The sequence below is a fragment of the Lygodium microphyllum genome, chromosome 11 (genome assembly GCF_053477565.2).
Source record: "Lygodium microphyllum isolate KBCC chromosome 11, Lygodium_microphyllum_v1.1.10, whole genome shotgun sequence".
NCBI lineage: Eukaryota > Viridiplantae > Streptophyta > Polypodiopsida > Schizaeales > Lygodiaceae > Lygodium > Lygodium microphyllum.
In genome coordinates this window covers 8,758,580-8,775,182 of record NC_141145.1, presented here as the reverse complement: position 1 = coordinate 8,775,182, position 16,603 = coordinate 8,758,580, and the positions used below count along the sequence as shown (strand labels likewise).

The 16,603-nt window shown below is 43.9% G+C and overlaps 3 pseudogenes; all 3 read right to left on the bottom strand.

Annotated features, from left to right (window-relative positions):
- Nucleotides 1-2,066: 2,066 nt before the first annotated feature.
- LOC148028521 (L-ascorbate peroxidase 2, cytosolic pseudogene) lies at nt 2,067-2,465 on the bottom strand (annotated as a pseudogene).
- Nucleotides 2,466-4,034: 1,569 nt separating this feature from the next.
- Nucleotides 4,035-4,502, bottom strand: LOC148028520 (L-ascorbate peroxidase 2, cytosolic pseudogene; annotated as a pseudogene).
- A 1,500-nt stretch (nt 4,503-6,002) lies between these two features.
- LOC148028519 (L-ascorbate peroxidase 2, cytosolic pseudogene) lies at nt 6,003-6,470 on the bottom strand (annotated as a pseudogene).
- Between the last annotated feature and the right edge of the window lie 10,133 nt (nt 6,471-16,603).

Here is a 16,603-nt window from a genome sequence, read left to right as displayed (position 1 = left end):
TAAAGAAAACAAGCTCGTTATGAGGTGTTAAGTCTACGTTTGAATCCTAGGCCAATAGAGGACAATTTCCGTAATTGGATAGGTTGGAGGTCATCTAGCACCTTAAGGTTTTGGGGAGCTAGATGGCTAGTCCAAATTGTGGAGATCTCCTAGTTATGCACATAGTGGCATAAACAATGTTGGGAAGGATGACCTCTTGGGAAAAAGGGAAGGGGGGGGGGGGGGGGGGGGGGGGGGTTATTTCCCCCACCCAATTTCTAATATGGTGTCAAAGATCAAGTTGTTGAACTTGGGTGGCATTTAGGACCTCAATCAAGGTGTGTCTTGAGGGGGGTGTTGAAAATGCAATCTACACTTGCTAGAGAAACTAGCTCATCATGAGGTGTTGAGACTAGGTTAATCCTAGGTTAACAGAGGAAGCTTTCCATAAGTGGATAGACATGAGTTCATCCATCACCTTAAGGTTTGTGGGGGATTAGATGGCTAGTCCAATTTATGGAAATCTTCAAGTTAAGGTCATCCATCACCTTAAGGTTTGTGGGGGACTAGATGGCTAGTCCAATTTATGGAAATCTTCAAGTTAAGGTTTTTGGGGGCTAGATGGCTAGTCCAATTTGTGGATAGACATGAGGTCATCCATCACCTCAAGGTTTTTAGGGGCTAGTCCAATTTGTGGGAAACTTCGAGTTATATGCATTAGCATAAGCAATGATGGGATGACTAACCTCCCAAGAAGGGGAGGTGTCACTCCCCTACCTAGTTTCTAATAGAAGATTCTCAAACAAAATAACCTTGAAAGTCTTGTTTAGTTCACTAATGATGTTGATGACATGGGAAAGATTCACATGAAAGCAACATGCAAAGATGACTCCAACACAAGTATGTGGAATTTCAATGAAGAAAAGAAGGAATTTGGTGTGCTATCAAAGCTTTGCCATATCGTATTGGCTTTCATTGACAACTAAGCAGTAGCCACATATGCTTATGATGATAATGACACAAATGATTTTATGTTATGTTCCAAGGAAGTAATTTATACACATCGATATGTGTTTTTTTTATAATTTTGCAATGCTTTTGGAAGATTATGAAGCCGATGGCAATGAGCATTGGGATCACTTAGATGCTCAAGGCTTTGCCATGGGTAACTCAATATTAGTTTATCGAATGAGAAACTACTTTCACACCAAACCTTTTTCTAGAGAGAGTTGTATGTCACAATTGTTACAACCTTAGAGATTTGGCATACCTCAAGTGAGGGAGTGCATTGGAATAGCAACCTTGCACCTAAGTTGCTCAATTGAAAGTCATATATTAACAAGCTATTGTAAGATCACTCCCCATGCATGAGACGTTGGATTTGATAGTCATGTCTAAAGTCAAGTCCTTAAGAAAATCAAATATACATGTTTTTTCCATCAAGGCAGAGATGTTGTGTGTATGGTGTAAGATAGAGGAAGATGTCGAGAAACACAGATCTAGAGCCATGCTAGCTATGGCGGACAGAGGTTATAAACATAAAACATGACTGAGATAAAGAACTGGGACTCAAGTGAATCAGGTTCCGAGATAGATTAACTTGGACCTATAAACACAATCTTGAGTGACTCGGATTGATAGTTCCATTACATTGAAATGAGTGTCAAGTACATGCCTTTATAGCTTTTTGGATAGTACCACTTTTCTTCTCTGTGCTTATGGGATTTTGGACATCTCTTCCTAGAGCTTCTAGAGCATACATCTTTGTCGTATCTCTCATACAAAACCACTTATGGGCAAGCCTCTATATCAGGCATCATTTGCTATTCTCAACACCCCCCCTCAAATGATGAGTTTCTACACCTGTTGGCATTTGCCCCCCCTACATGCGAACATGGACTAGGAGACTAGCTCTTTGACATCCTTAGTCAGGTCAAGCTTGAAACTTTACATTTTCGGTAGGGTTTGTTACATCCACTATGGGAAAGATCCACTTTGGGAAATCATGATCCACGATGAATTTTTTTTCAAAACATTTTGTTTGTAACAACATAAAGTATATTCTTCATGCTTCTTTGTCTTCATGCTCATTTTGGCCTTTTGGGTCTTTGATTAGAGCTTTGTCCCCAGGGAAGTTGTAGAAGACCTTCCTTTTCACCTGTAACTAATTCTATGAAATAGGAATTATCAAAAAACAAGGGATTGCTAGTCCATGCCCCTTCGAAGCTAGATCTGTCATTGTGGGCACGTCTCAAGGTGTACGCCCCTGACAAAGCAATGATCTCCTTGTCACCCAGGCCCATGTGGCCAAAAACGGCTTGTAGGTGTCCAGCACCTTTAGTTGCATCAGGAAGGTGGCCTTCCTCTGGACTCTCTTTAAGGTCCTTGCGGCTAGGGTGGAATGCAATATCTAGACCACCTGCATTCACTCCGTGAGTTAGCTCCTTCCGGTTCCTGATTGTCCTGAAAGGCCCTCCAGTGTTCATCTTGGCATCGAACGTTCTAGCAGCATGCCACGCGAGTCTGCCACGTTGTTTGCATGGCTTCTTGATCATGACCTTCTTCTTTGTTAGATGGTACACAAATCAAACTCGCCTTCTTGATCGCATTTTCTTCACTCCTACACAGCTAATCCAAATTTGAAGTAGAGATTTCATTGTAAAGGAGGAGATCTATAGCCTATCAATCAAAACCAGGAAGCGATCCCTTGGTTGCCAGCATGAGTTTCCTGTTTGGAAGCAAGAAGACCCTTGCATAGCTTTTGGAAGCAAGAAGACCCTTGCAGAGCTTTTGCAAGAGAATAAGCACATGCTCGATAAGTCAATTCGGGAAATAGAGCAGGAGAGGCAAGGCTTGCAAATGCATGAAAAGAAACTGATTGTTGAGATAAAGAAGACGGCAAAACAAAACCGATGGGTGTAGTTAGAGTGATTGCAAAGGAATTAATCAAAACGAGACACCAAATCATATAACCTATGCCTATAGTAATAGTGTGGCCGAGAAGATAAGTTGACGAGGGAAAATGCAAGGTTTTGGATGCACCAATGTGTTCTGTTTCTCCTCCTCCTACTGCTACTTCTTTATTTCTATCTTTCCTTTCTTGCCTCTCTTCTCTCTCTCTTTTCTGGCTTTGTCACAGACAGAAGTAGACCCCCTATTTGAGGGATAAGCAAAGTCTCAACTTTTGAAGATAAGCAAAACCTCTGCTTACTAGACCAAGCTATCCCCTTTGCTTAGCACCTCCGATGCGAACCTCGAGCAGCACCTCCTTCCTTGAGCACCTTCACCTTGTACAAGACAATAGATGTGTGGATGGCTTGAAGAAATTGAGATGGAAATAGGATGTGGACTTGTACAAGGAGAATAATGAAAGAGAGACAAATTGTAGAGCTTGCAAAGAAGACGAAATCACACCACTAGCTACCTAGCTCAGCCATGGCCTTGATACCATGTTGAGAAACACAGATCTAGAGCCATGCTAGCTATGGCGGAGAGAGGTTATAAACATAAAACATGACTGAGATAAAGAACTGGGACTCAAGTGAATCAGGTTCCGATATAGATTAACTTGGACCTATAAACACAATCTTGAGTGACTCGGATTGATAGTTCCATTACATTGAAATGAGTGTCAAGTACATGCCTTTATAGCTTTTTGGATAGTACCACTTTTCTTCTCTGTGCTTATGGGATTTTGGACATCTCTTCCTAGAGCTTCTAGAGCATACATCTTTGTCGTATCTCTCATACAAAACTACTTATGGGCAAGCCTCTATATCAGGCATCATTTGCTATTCTCAACACCCCCCTTCAAATGATGAGTTTCTACACCTGCTGGCATTTGCCCCCCCTACATGCGAACATGGACTAGGAGACTAGCTCTTTGACATCCTTAGTCAGGTCAAGCTTGAAACTTTACATTTTCGGTAGGGTTTGTTACATCCACTATGGGAAAGATCCACTTTGGGAAATCATGATCCACGATGAATTTTTTTTCAAAACATTTTGTTTGTAACAGCAGAAAGTATATTCTTCATGCTTCTTTGTCTTCATGCTCATTTTGGCCTTTTGGGTCTTTGATTAGAGCTTTGTCCCCAGGGAAGTTGTAGAATACCTTCCTTTTCACCTGTAACTAATTCTGTGAAATAGGAATTATCAAAAAACAAGGGATTGCTAGTCCATGCCCCTTCGAAGCTAGATCTGTCATTGTGCGCACGTCTCAAGGTGTACGCCCCTAACAAAGCAATGATCTCCTTGTCACCCAGGCCCATGTGGCCAAAAACGGCTTGTAGGTGTCCAACACCTTTAGTTGCATCAGGAAGGTGGCCTTCCTCTGGACTCTCTTTAAGGTCCTTGCGGCTAGGGTGGAATGGAATATCTAGACCACCTGCATTCACTCCGTGAGCTAGCTCCTTCCGGTTCCTGATTGTCCTGAAAGGCCCTCCAGTGTTCATCTTGGCATCGAACGTTCCAGCAGCATGCCATGCTAGTCTGCCACGTTGTTTGCACGGCTTCTTGATCATGACCTTCTTCTTTGTTAGATGGGACACAAATCAAACTCGCCTTCTTGATCGCATTTTCTTCACTCCTACACAGCTAATCCAAATTTGAAGTAGAGATTTCATTGTAAAGGAGGAGATTTATAGCCTATCAATCGAAACCAAGAAGCGATCCCTTGGTTGCCAGCATGAGTTTCCTGTTTGGAAGCAAGAAGACCCTTGCATAGCTTTTGGAAGCAAGAAGACCCTTGCAGAGCTTTTGCAAGAGAATAAGCACATGCTCGATAAGTCAATTCGGGAAATAGAGCAGGAGAGGCAAGGCTTGCAAACGCATGAAAAGAAACTGATTGTTGAGATAAAGAAGACGGCAAAACAAAACCGATTGGTGTAGTTAGAGTGATGGCAAAGGATTTAATCAAAACGAGACACCAAATCATACAACCTATGCCTATAGTAATAGTGTGGTCGAGAAGATAAGTTGACGAGGGAAAATGCAAGGTTTTGGATGCACCAATGTGATCTGTTTCTCCTCCTCCTATTGCTACTTTTTTATTTCTATCTTTCCTTTCTTGCCTCTCTTCTCTCTCTCTTTTCTGGCTTTGTCACAGACAGAAGTAGACCCCCTATTTGAGGGATAAGCAAAGTCTCAACTTTTGAAGATAAGCAAAACCTCTGCTTACTAGACCAAGCTATCCCCTTTGCTTAGCACCTCCGATGAGAACCTCGAGCAGCACCTCCTTCCTTGAGCACCTTCACCTTGTACAAGACAATAGATGTGTGGATGGCTTGAAGAAATTGAGATGGAAATAGGATATGGACTTGTACAAGGAGAATAATGATAGAGAGACAAATTGTAGAGCTTGCAAAGAAGACGAAATCACACCACTAGCTACCTAGCTCAGCCATGGCCTTGATACCATGTTGAGAAACATGGATCTAGAGCTATGCTAGCTATGGCGGACAGAGGTTATAAACATAAAACATGATTGAGATAAAGAACTGGGACTCAAGTGAATCAGGTTTCGAGATAGATTAACTTGGACCTATAAACACAATCTTGAGTGACTCGGATTGATAGTTCCATTACATTGAAATGAGTGTCAAGTACATGCCTTTATAGCTTTTTGGATAGTACCACTTTTCTTCTCTGTGCTTATGGGATTTTGGACATCTCTTCCTAGAGCTTCTAGAGCATACATCTTTGTCGTATCTCTCATACAAAACCACTTATGGGCAAGCCTCTATATCAGGCATCATTTGCTATTCTCAACACCCCCCCTCAAATGATGAGTTTCTACACCTGTTGGCATTTGCCCCCCCTACATGCGAACATGGACTAGGAGACTAGCTCTTTGACATCCTTAGTCAGGTCAAGCTTGAAACTTTACATTTTCGGTAGGGTTTGTTACATCCACTATGGGAAAGATCCACTTTGGGAAATCATGATCCACGATGAAATTTTTTTTAAAACATTTTGTTTGTAACAGCAGAAAGTATATTCTTCATGCTTCTTTGTCTTCATGCTCATTTTGGCCTTTTGGGTCTTTGATTAGAGCTTTGTCCCCAGGGAAGTTGTAGAAGACCTTCCTTTTCACCTGTAACTAATTCTATGAAATAGGAATTATCAAAAAACAAGGGATCGCTAGTCCATGCCCCTTCGAAGCTAGATCTGTCATTGTGGGCACGTCTCAAGGTGTACACCCCTAACAAAGCAATGATCTCCTTGTCACCCAGGCCCATGTGGCCAAAAACGGCTTGTAGGTGTCCAACACCTTTAGTTGCATCAGGAAGGCGGCCTTCCTCTGGACTCTCTTTAAGGTCCTTGCGGCTAGGGTGGAATGGAATATCTAGACCACCTGCATTCACTCCGTGAGCTAGCTCCTTCCGGTTCCTGATTGTCCTGAAAGGCCCTCCAGTGTTCATCTTGGCATCGAACGTTCCAGCAGCATGCCATGCTAGTCTGCCACGTTGTTTGCACGGCTTCTTGATCATGACCTTCTTCTTTGTTAGATGGGACACAAATCAAACTCGCCTTCTTGATCGCATTTTCTTCACTCCTACACAGCTAATCCAAATTTGAAGTAGAGATTTCATTGTAAAGGAGGAGATTTATAGCCTATCAATCGAAACCAGGAAGCGATCCCTTGGTTGCCAGCATGAGTTTCCTGTTTGGAAGCAGGAAGACCTTTGCATAGCTTTTGGAAGCAAGAAGACCCTTGCAGAGCTTTTGCAAGAGAATAAGCACATGCTCGATAAGTCAATTCGGGAAATAGAGCAGGAGAGGCAAGGCTTGCAAACGCATGAAAAGAAACTGATTGTTGAGATAAAGAAGACAGCAAAACAAAACCAATTGGTGTAGTTAGAGTGATGGCAAAGGAATTAATCAAAACGAGACACCAAATCATATAACCTATGCCTATAGTAATAGTGTGGTCGAGAAGATAAGTTGACGAGGGAAAATGCAAGGTTTTGGATGCACCAATGTGTTCTGTTTCTCCTCCTCCTACTACTACTTCTTTATTTCTATCTTTCCTTTCTTGCCTCTCTTCTCTCTCTCTTTTCTAGCTTTGTCACAGACAGAAGTAGACCCCCTATTTGAGGGATAAGCAAAGTCTCAACTTTTGAAGATAAGCAAAACCTCTGCTTAGTAGACCAAGCTATCCCCTTTGCTTAGGACCTCTGATGCGAACCTCGAGCAGCACCTCCTTCCTTAACCACCTTCACCTTGTACAAGACAATAGACGTGTGGATGGCTTGAAGAAATTGAGATGGAAATAGGATGTGGACTTGTACAAGGAGAATAATGAAAGAGAGACAAATTGTAGAGCTTGCAAAGAAGACGAAATCACACCACTAGCTACCTAGCTCAGCCATGGCCTTGATACCATGTTGAGAAACACGGATCTAGAGTTATGCTAGCTATGGCGGATAGAGGTTATAAACATAAAACATGACTGAGATAAAGAACTGGGACTCAAGTGAATCAGGTTCCGAGATAGATTAACTTGGACCTATAAACACAATCTTGAGTGACTCGGATTGATAGTTCCATTACATTGAAATGAGTGTCAAGTACATGCCTTTATGATGCCGACGGTTAAAGGAGGAATGGTAGACGCTGAGCAAAGAAACATAGAAAGATGAACAACGAAAACCACAAGACCTACCAAAATGATTCATGTAGTTTACAAAGGGAGGTAGGTTGGTGATCTTGATGGGAGCCAAACGACAAGGGCAAGCAAGTGAACCAATCTAGGGACTTGCCAAGGTCAAGGAGGTTGATTTAGGTAAGGAAGGGGAGACCCCATGACATGTCTTATAGCGGACGACTTGGCTGAGCAAGATGAAGCAAGTCTCATTACTCTCCTGTGATAGTATAAAGACGTCTTTGCTTGGTCCCTAGAAGAACTCAAAGGGGTAGACCTGAGTGCGGTGACTCACAACATACCCATGACACCTGACGCAATGCTTGCCAAGCAGCTACCGTATCCCATGAATCCAAAGCACACTCACATTGTTAAGGAAGAAATTGACAAACTGATAAGAGCAGGATTCATCTACGAAATTGAACACACGGACTGAGTCTCGCCCATAGTCATTGTACTAAAGAAGAATGGGAAGATTAGAGTGTGTGTCAATTACAATAAGGTAAACACAGCTACGAAGAGAGATAACTACCCACTGCTGTACACTGAGCACATGTTCGTTGGCAAAGAGGCCTACAGTTTTCTGGGGACGGTTTCTCTAGATACAATCAGGTGCAAGTGCATCCTAACGATAGGTATAAGACTACTTTTGCCACTAAATGGGGAGTCTTTGCCTACATAGTCATGCCCTTTGGATTGACTAACACGCCATTCACTTTCCAACGACTGATGTATATGATATTCAAGGACATGTTGGAGGAAGGAGTTAAAGTACTTCATGGATGACTTGTGTGTTCACTCTACTTGGCGAGAACACTTAGATAGGCTTTGAGCGGTCTTTGAATGATGTTGGCTATACCGCCTCTCATTGAACCCCTTGAAGTGCTAGTTCTGGGCGAAGCGTGGATGTATCCTAGGACACATGGTGTCAAAGAATGGCATTGCTACAGATTCCTCGAAGGTCAAGACCATCATTGAACTACCACCTCGAACTGATTATACAAAGGTGTTCAGTGCTTCTTAGGATATATAGGGTATTATCGACGGTTTGTGTTAAACTATGCATTGATTGTTAGACCTTTACACAAGCTGTTGATTGTATTCGAATGGACCAAGGAATGTCAACAAGCGTATGAGGAACTAAACAAGGCTCTAACCACCACTCCAATACTACGAGCCCCAGATTGGACACTCACGTTTCATGTGCACATCGACGCCTTGAAATTTGCCATAGGAGTTGTGTTGTGCCAACTTGGTGAACACAACCTGGATTGTCCAGTGAGCTTTGCTAGTAGACAACTCACTGAGACTGAAATGAATTAATCAACAACAAAGAGAGAGGGCTTGGCCATGGTGTTTGTTGTAAAGAAATTTCGGCATTATCTTTTGGCTATGCCTTTTACCTTCTTTGTTGACCATCAAGCCTTGTTGTATTTGGTTAACAAACCTTGTGCTACAGGACACATTGCTAGATGGCTCCTGCTTTTGGAGTTTGACTTCTCTGTGGTGGTGTATAAAGGGAAACAACATTACATGGCTGACCATCTATCTCGCATTCCCATAGGAGAAGCAACTGGGCAAGACATTGCAGATGAAATTCCACACGTGCATCTATTCCACTTATCCAGTGAAAAAGAATTGTTTAGAGCTGACATGATGCCATATTGGACTGATGACATAGTTCAAGTGCTTAAACACGGACTATCGGAACAATCGATAAAAAAGGCCTGACTTAGGCGGCTTATCCTGAAAATCCAACCCTATCAGTTGATAGCTAGCGAACTTTACACGCTGGGACAAGATGGGTTACTATGCACATGCATGTGTGAACATGAGATGCATGATGTGCTGACAGAGGCACACGACGGAATCGTAGGAGGGCATTTTAGCGGAGATGCAACAGCTCGCAAAGTGCTAGAGTCTCAGCTGTGGTGGCCTACCCTTTTCCGAGATGTGATACGCTTTGTGAAGCATAGTGACGAGTGCCAAAGGACCAAAGTTCCAATTTGTAAGGATCACATGGAGTTAATCCCAATTATCGCACGATAACCCTTTGAGAAATGGGAGATTGATTTCATCAGACCCATTAGTTTTGGAACACAGTATTCACAAGCCAAATACATTATTGTGGCTACTGATTATTTGATAAAATAGGCAAAAGTGCAATCTACGAGAAACAATGATGCTCGGACTATTGCTAAGTTCCTATGGGAGTAAGTGATCTCACGATTCAGCTGCCCCATCAAACTAGTTAGCGACCAAGGCACCCACTTCATCAACGAAGTGATAGCTCACCTCATGTCCTCCTTCCTAATCATCCATTGGAAATTCTCGCCTTATTACCCACAAGCAAACGGTCAAGCTGAATCAACAAATTGAATCTTGATAAATGTCCTAACTAAGGTCGTCTCTGCTTCATGCAGTGATTGGGATAACAAGTTGATGGGCGGCCTTGTGGGCCTACCGCACGGCTTACAAGATAGCTGTAGGACATACCCCCTTTAGATTGACATATGGTACAGAGGCAATCCTTCCCTTGTAATTCCTCGTACCAAGCCTCAGGATCGCCTTTTAAGAAAGATGGGTAAGGGGACATGGACAAAACACCTGATCGAAAACACTTAATGAAAAACTGGCTTCTAACCACCCACGCGCTCATATACGAAAAGGCAAGATATAAAAACTGGTTTGACAAGCATGTCAAACAGTGCAATTTCGAACAAGGTGACTTAGTAGTACTACTGTACTCAGTCCTGTACTTAGTCAAAGGACATAAGAAAAAATTGAAGTTTTGAGGGCTAGGACCTTTTAAGATTCAAACCATCAGTTGAATAGGCAACATAGAACTCGAAACCCTAGAGGGTGAGGACATAGGCTTCTTCAATGGCAGTCGCATAAAGAAGTACCTCCCTCCCACACACCCATTGCATGAGCCCCCAATGCCAGCACCCCCTGTCCACGTACAAGTAGCCACTATCATTGAAATGGACGGTGAGGATGAGGAAGCAGTACCACCAGCCTACCTCAACATAACAGTCACTACTAAGCACACATGCACCATCAAGGCATTAATTGATGAGGGAGATGATTTTAATATCCTAACCCATGACCATTGGACCCAAATTGGCAAACCGCAGTTGCAACCCACTAATGCTAATCTCACCCCTTATGCAGGCCAACCCTACACACTTCTGGGAAAGTGCAAGGTTGCGGTTTCTATCGAGTCTGAGAGCATGCTGATCGTTTTCTATGTGTTGCTCAACACTAAGGATGCAGGCACAGAATCATTGTTAGGAAGAACTTTCAAAAAGCAAGCTCATTGCAATGTCGACTACGAGTCACAGTGCATCCACCTAGTTGTGGGTAACATTCGCATAGTTATACCTTTTAGCAAGGGCGGGGCGATTCTTTGCAAGTCCACAAAGCCATTGGTAGAGAAACCCACCACCAAGTCTCGGGAGGGAGGTCATGACTTGTCACAACCTATCCGGCCTCGAGGCCATCAACCCACTAGAACCACCATTGAAGCCCATGAACTCGAGTTCAAATGGGTACCTAAACAAGGAGCGCCACCTAGGAATAGAAACCCACAGCCTTGCGAGGCTAACCATCCACACCCAAAACCTAAGAGGCCCATGCGGAACCATAAACATCGATGCATAGTTAAGCCACAATGGGTCCCCAAGACCTTATCGCGAGTGCAAGGCTACTATGCAGGTAACACCTGAATTTGGATGTCTAAAGCTAGAGTGACCAAAGGCCCTACGCAAGCGCCCCCCTCAAGCTTGACCACCCATAGCATCATGCCAGAGATACTCAAACCACTAGCGAATCAAGCCGTTATGTCCATAGAACCTCCGAAGCCTAGCTCAACACAACCTCAACCAATCTATCACCCAAAATCACAGCCAACTACTAACAAAATGCCCAGTTCTAGCGCACATGATGCCACTCAAATTTGAAATGCATCTAGTAGCATGACAACCGCAGCCACCACCAAAACCCTCGGACGGGAAACCAAGCTCCAACCTAAAAAGCAAACCATGTCATGACCATTAGCAGAAGCTGAATTATCTAGTCTTGTCAAGCCTCAACCACCCCTCGACCTTCGATCCTCCTCTTATGAGCGACGATCAATTGTAACTTTGGCAACAGACTTAGCTGAAAATACGGGGGACGACTTGGTTGCTTACCTTCGATGCTTGGATGCTACTTTCATGACCTTAGCTAAAAGCTACGAACAACTAGACTTAGGCCTCTTGGAAGAACCTATAGTAACGGAAGTATAAACACTCCCTTGCTCTTGGGAAGAGTCCGAATTTGTATTCGTCAAGGATTTCGAAGCAGCTCAAGAATTAATTGCAATTGAGATATCCCAGGAGCAAGCCATCGAGCAGTGCCTCATTACGTTGTATAACAAGAATACAACCCCAACCACAAATCAAGAAATCGCAGAGTTGAAACAGCTTACCGACCACGACTCCTCCTTCTTGCAGAAATGGTATGTTGTACAATTGCAATGGGAGAAAGCGAGATACTAAATAATGACCAATGCTGAACAATGACGCGTAATCAAGGCATCTGAATATGACCCAACCTATGTCGCTCCAACTTCCTATAGGGTGTTGACTTCTATATGTAACCGACCCCTAGAAGAACACATTGAGGGACATTCGTATTTAGATCACATCATCACTAAGAAGGATTTGCATGTCACTAGTTGAATGGACTCTAGTGACTTCTTGCTTGACGTCCTCACTTATATTACGCACGTAGGCATCCGCCCTTTGGACATGGATAGCTATGCTAATCTCGAGTATAATTCGAAATTCTATGCCTGGCTCATGCAAAGTTAAAGCACACACATTCTGTGCTGAATGGCCATCATCCTCTAACCCTTTAATCCTAGGAAGGATTCTTCTCAATTGAAAGAGGGGGAGGCATGGTGAAACAAACCAAACACATAACAAGAACCATAAAGTAAAATAACACATGCGGGACATGAAGGACCTCAATGGTAGGACGAAGCAACTTGTGATTGAGGAATTGACAATAAAACTTGAAAGCAATGGACTTAGACAGTTTGGAGGAAAAAGTCTAATTATGTACTAAAAATACTTTTATCTGCCAAGCATGAAGTCTTTTCTTTCAGTGAATAGCTAGGCAAAAAAGCACTAATGGAAAACCATGGCTTATGACAGGAGCTGAAGATGTCACAGCAAGACCAAGCCCATCGCGTATCCTTCTCAGAAGAGGAAAGAGCAAAGTACGGTCTATCCCTTGAAAATCGGGCGTACAACCAGCTCAGGTCTAGGAGCATCCACAACATCGAAGGGGTGGTGATCAACGATGAAGCCGTTAGGAGGATTGTGGATCAGTGCAACCTCGCCACGTATATCAAAAAGTTCGAACAAGAGCCTGACCACACTAGGTGTCTGGAATTCCTGAGGACATATGACCCTAATGAGGAGAGTGGAACAGTGTCCTTGGCAAGGAGGGAAGGAACCAAGCAGGTGCAGGTTCTGCTCAACAAGACCTTGGTGCAAAAGTCACTGGGATTGGAACCAAAGGTGGAGAAGAGGCACAAAAGAGACGTCTATGCCATGCTGGTGGGGATGAAGAAGGAAAGCATCTTAACAAATGATGGCATAAGTATCCAGGACATTCCCGACTTGGAAATCAGATTGCAAGCAAAGGTGATCCACAACCTCTTCTCCAGCCTAAGGTACAATTTGCTCATGCATAGAATCAGTGTGCCCATGCTAGAGAGTGTGGCGGCTCATTCACTGCATGAAGTGGATTGGAACGGCTACATCAGAGATCGATCAACCCAGGACACTAGCCCTTGGAACTAGACTGGTAGGTGGAGAATCCCCAACATCAAAGGGAATCGACAGGAAAAAGCCCTCAACCAAGGCCTCATTCATAGGGTATGGAGGAGTTTTGATTGCCCTCATCTGAGAGATGATAAAAGAGTCACAAGATGAAGAAGAGGGATCAGATGAAATGCCATATAGGTCACCTCTCGTCAAGATAAAGAAAAATCAAGTGAGAGGACGGTTAGTGAAGAAGAGGGCGAGCAAAAAACTCAATCCAGCAAGAGGAAGGCAAGAATACCTAAAAAGAAGAAGATATAGAAAAAGTAGGAGGAAGAGGGGAAGAGAAAGGAGGAAGACGACCTACGAAAAGCCAGGAATGAATCAAGAAGAGCAGAGGAAGAGAGGAAGAGAAAAGCCGCAGAACAAAAGGAGGAGTTCACGAAGAAGGAAGAGGAAGACATTGAGCTAGCAAAGCAAAGATCAATGGAACAGTAGAGTGAATAGGGCGAGATGGACACCTTGAGCCAAAGGACAGAGTAGGGCCTAAGCCCCAACATTCAGGTGTCTATAGACACCCCAACTACGATGCAAAAAGGCAAAGGCAAAGCCCCCATTGATCCCATTCCTCCCCTCAAGGTGCTTACCGAGAAGGCCAAGGAGGAAAAAAGAATAGCGGTGACTGAGTTGGAAGCCGAAAAGGAGTTGGTGGTGGCCTTCCAATTGGGAAAAATTCGGTAGGTCGCCATGTACCAAAAAGAGATAAGTGAGCTAAAGACCAACCTCAGCACCAGGGAGGAAAATGAGAAAACCTGGAGGCAGTAATTTGAAGAGGAAAACCAAGAGTTGGTGGCACTGTAGTGCGAATATAAAATCTTGATATTGCAACACCAGGACTTGGAAGCCCAATTGCAAAGTGTCCAATCAGGCATGGAAGATCTGGCTGAAAGAGAAGCAGAGAAGGAACATGAATAGGAGGAGCATCACCGAGAGGTCAAAGACCTCATAATCAGAGTATTCCTGGAAATAGATGAGTAGGAGAAGTTGGAGAGAGAGAGATTGAGCACTTGGAAAAAGAGGAGGAGCTCACTCACACAAGGAAGGGATAGGAGTCAATCATAATATCCCTAGCACGAAGGCAGGGGGAGAGCTCCATGGAGATGACGAAGAGAGCCAAAGAGTGGACAATCCACGCTAAAGAAAGGGTAAGAATCTTGACACACTGCCTAGCTCAAGCAGAGAAAGACAAAACGCTGGCGAAAAGCAAAGCAAAGGCTACCTAGATGAGCTTCTAAACGCAACAACACGCCTTCTTGAATACCCTACTGGACGTCACCCATGTAGAGGAGGGAGAGTCCATGGTGGCCGTGAAGAAGAAACTAGGAATGGCTCGTAGAGTGTTGAAAGTAGGACTACAAATGCCACTACAACCTAGTGGAGTTAGCCCACGCTTGGAAGAACAATGCCACTATCTCCTATTGGCAGGCCTAGCCCTGTAGGAAGTGGACGCTCTCGGATTCTTGGAAGAAGAGCAACAGGAGCCAAGACTGGAGAGGGAGGTGGATGCAACCTTTGAAATGGGATCACACAAAGAAGAGCTTGACCCACCGCCTCCTTCCCCATAGCCTGAATTGCAGCAACACGCAGACACCTCTACAAAAAGAAAGGCAGTACTAAGGGCAAGAAGAAAACAAATGGTGGAGGAGATAAGGAGAAAATGGAATGTCAAGGGAGTGAGGGCACCCTAGACAACCATCCCACCATGCGAGGATAATGTTCCACGCCAATCTTATAATTTGAGAGAGACAAGAAATGGCCAAGAGTCCCTTCGATTTCAACTTCCAATTCCCCACCACCCTGTGTAGAGTGTTATCCATCAAAGTAGTGGAGGAAGTGATTAACGTTGGAAGTAGGCTCGGACAAAGATAGCTAGAGGAGAGAAAGCGAAACCCCACATTATGGGCCATAGGAGATGCTGAATTTTGACAAAATAAAGTTTTTGAGATACCTAGGTCTGTGCCCGGCTATGAATGCCAACCGACATGGAGAAGAAGGGTCTGCGATACCAACTTGGACACTTGGATTGCTTTTTGTAACACTCAACCCTTCAAGAGGAATGACCCAATGTTTATGCCCTATCCTCGAAGGGTCAGAGTGGATTTTGACTAACCCCAGTGTCCACGGACGCTACGATTTCCCTGTAATCTATAACCCCCATTGTACTACATATGAGGACGCCCTCGTCTTCACATCAGAAAACCTGTACGATACCCTAATCCAATTCACTAACAAATTCTCTTCATGCCTTGACCCTGCCTTTATTACCACTTTAATTACCTTAGATTGATTAGGATACTCCTTAGGCAAGACCCCACCCCGCAGGAGTACGGTCTCCCAATGCTCCATTTTAATCCTAACGCTATAGATAGTTGCATAATGACTCAGCTAATGATGTGAGCCACTCTATTGCCTTCATTTTTCTTAGCTCTACTAGAGGACATGAATGATAGCTGCTTCACACGCTGCAATCATCCATTTCTCTCCACCACACCCTTCAAGTCTGCCTAAACCTCAAGAGGTATCTCCAAAGCTGCCGATTCCTTAGTAAATCTATTAATCCCCCTTCTCTACCTCACTCTGATGATGAAGACTAACTTCTGTCTCACAACTATGTAACTTATGGTTTAAAAAAAAAAAAAACGATCACAGCCACTACACCTAAGGGTCCTCAAGTTAGGAGTGTCCAGTGACTTCAGTCAGCCGGCTCCACCCCTAACCCCCTAGTCTCATATTGATCCCTTGCGTTACACCTAGGGCACATCAAGGGCAGGACATGCCTAGGGAGGTAACACTCGTATGTGGTTAGACATGTCACCCTAAGCTTCATCCCACTAGCATGCGCACAATGCACCACACGACAATGGCACACACCCACAGGTATTCACCTTTCTTTTCTTTCCAAGAACAAGTGAAGGTCCCACCACCAACTTCAAAGACCCCCATCATCCATGCAATGCACTCCCCATCCTACGCCCTGTGCCATCAGGCAAAGCACAACCAAGCAAGGGGCGGACATGACATCCACGATCAGAAAGTGAATGAAGAAGCTCATTTGGTAAACCCAGGTGAACTCAACCACGAAGGGTCAAATGATGGATCCGTC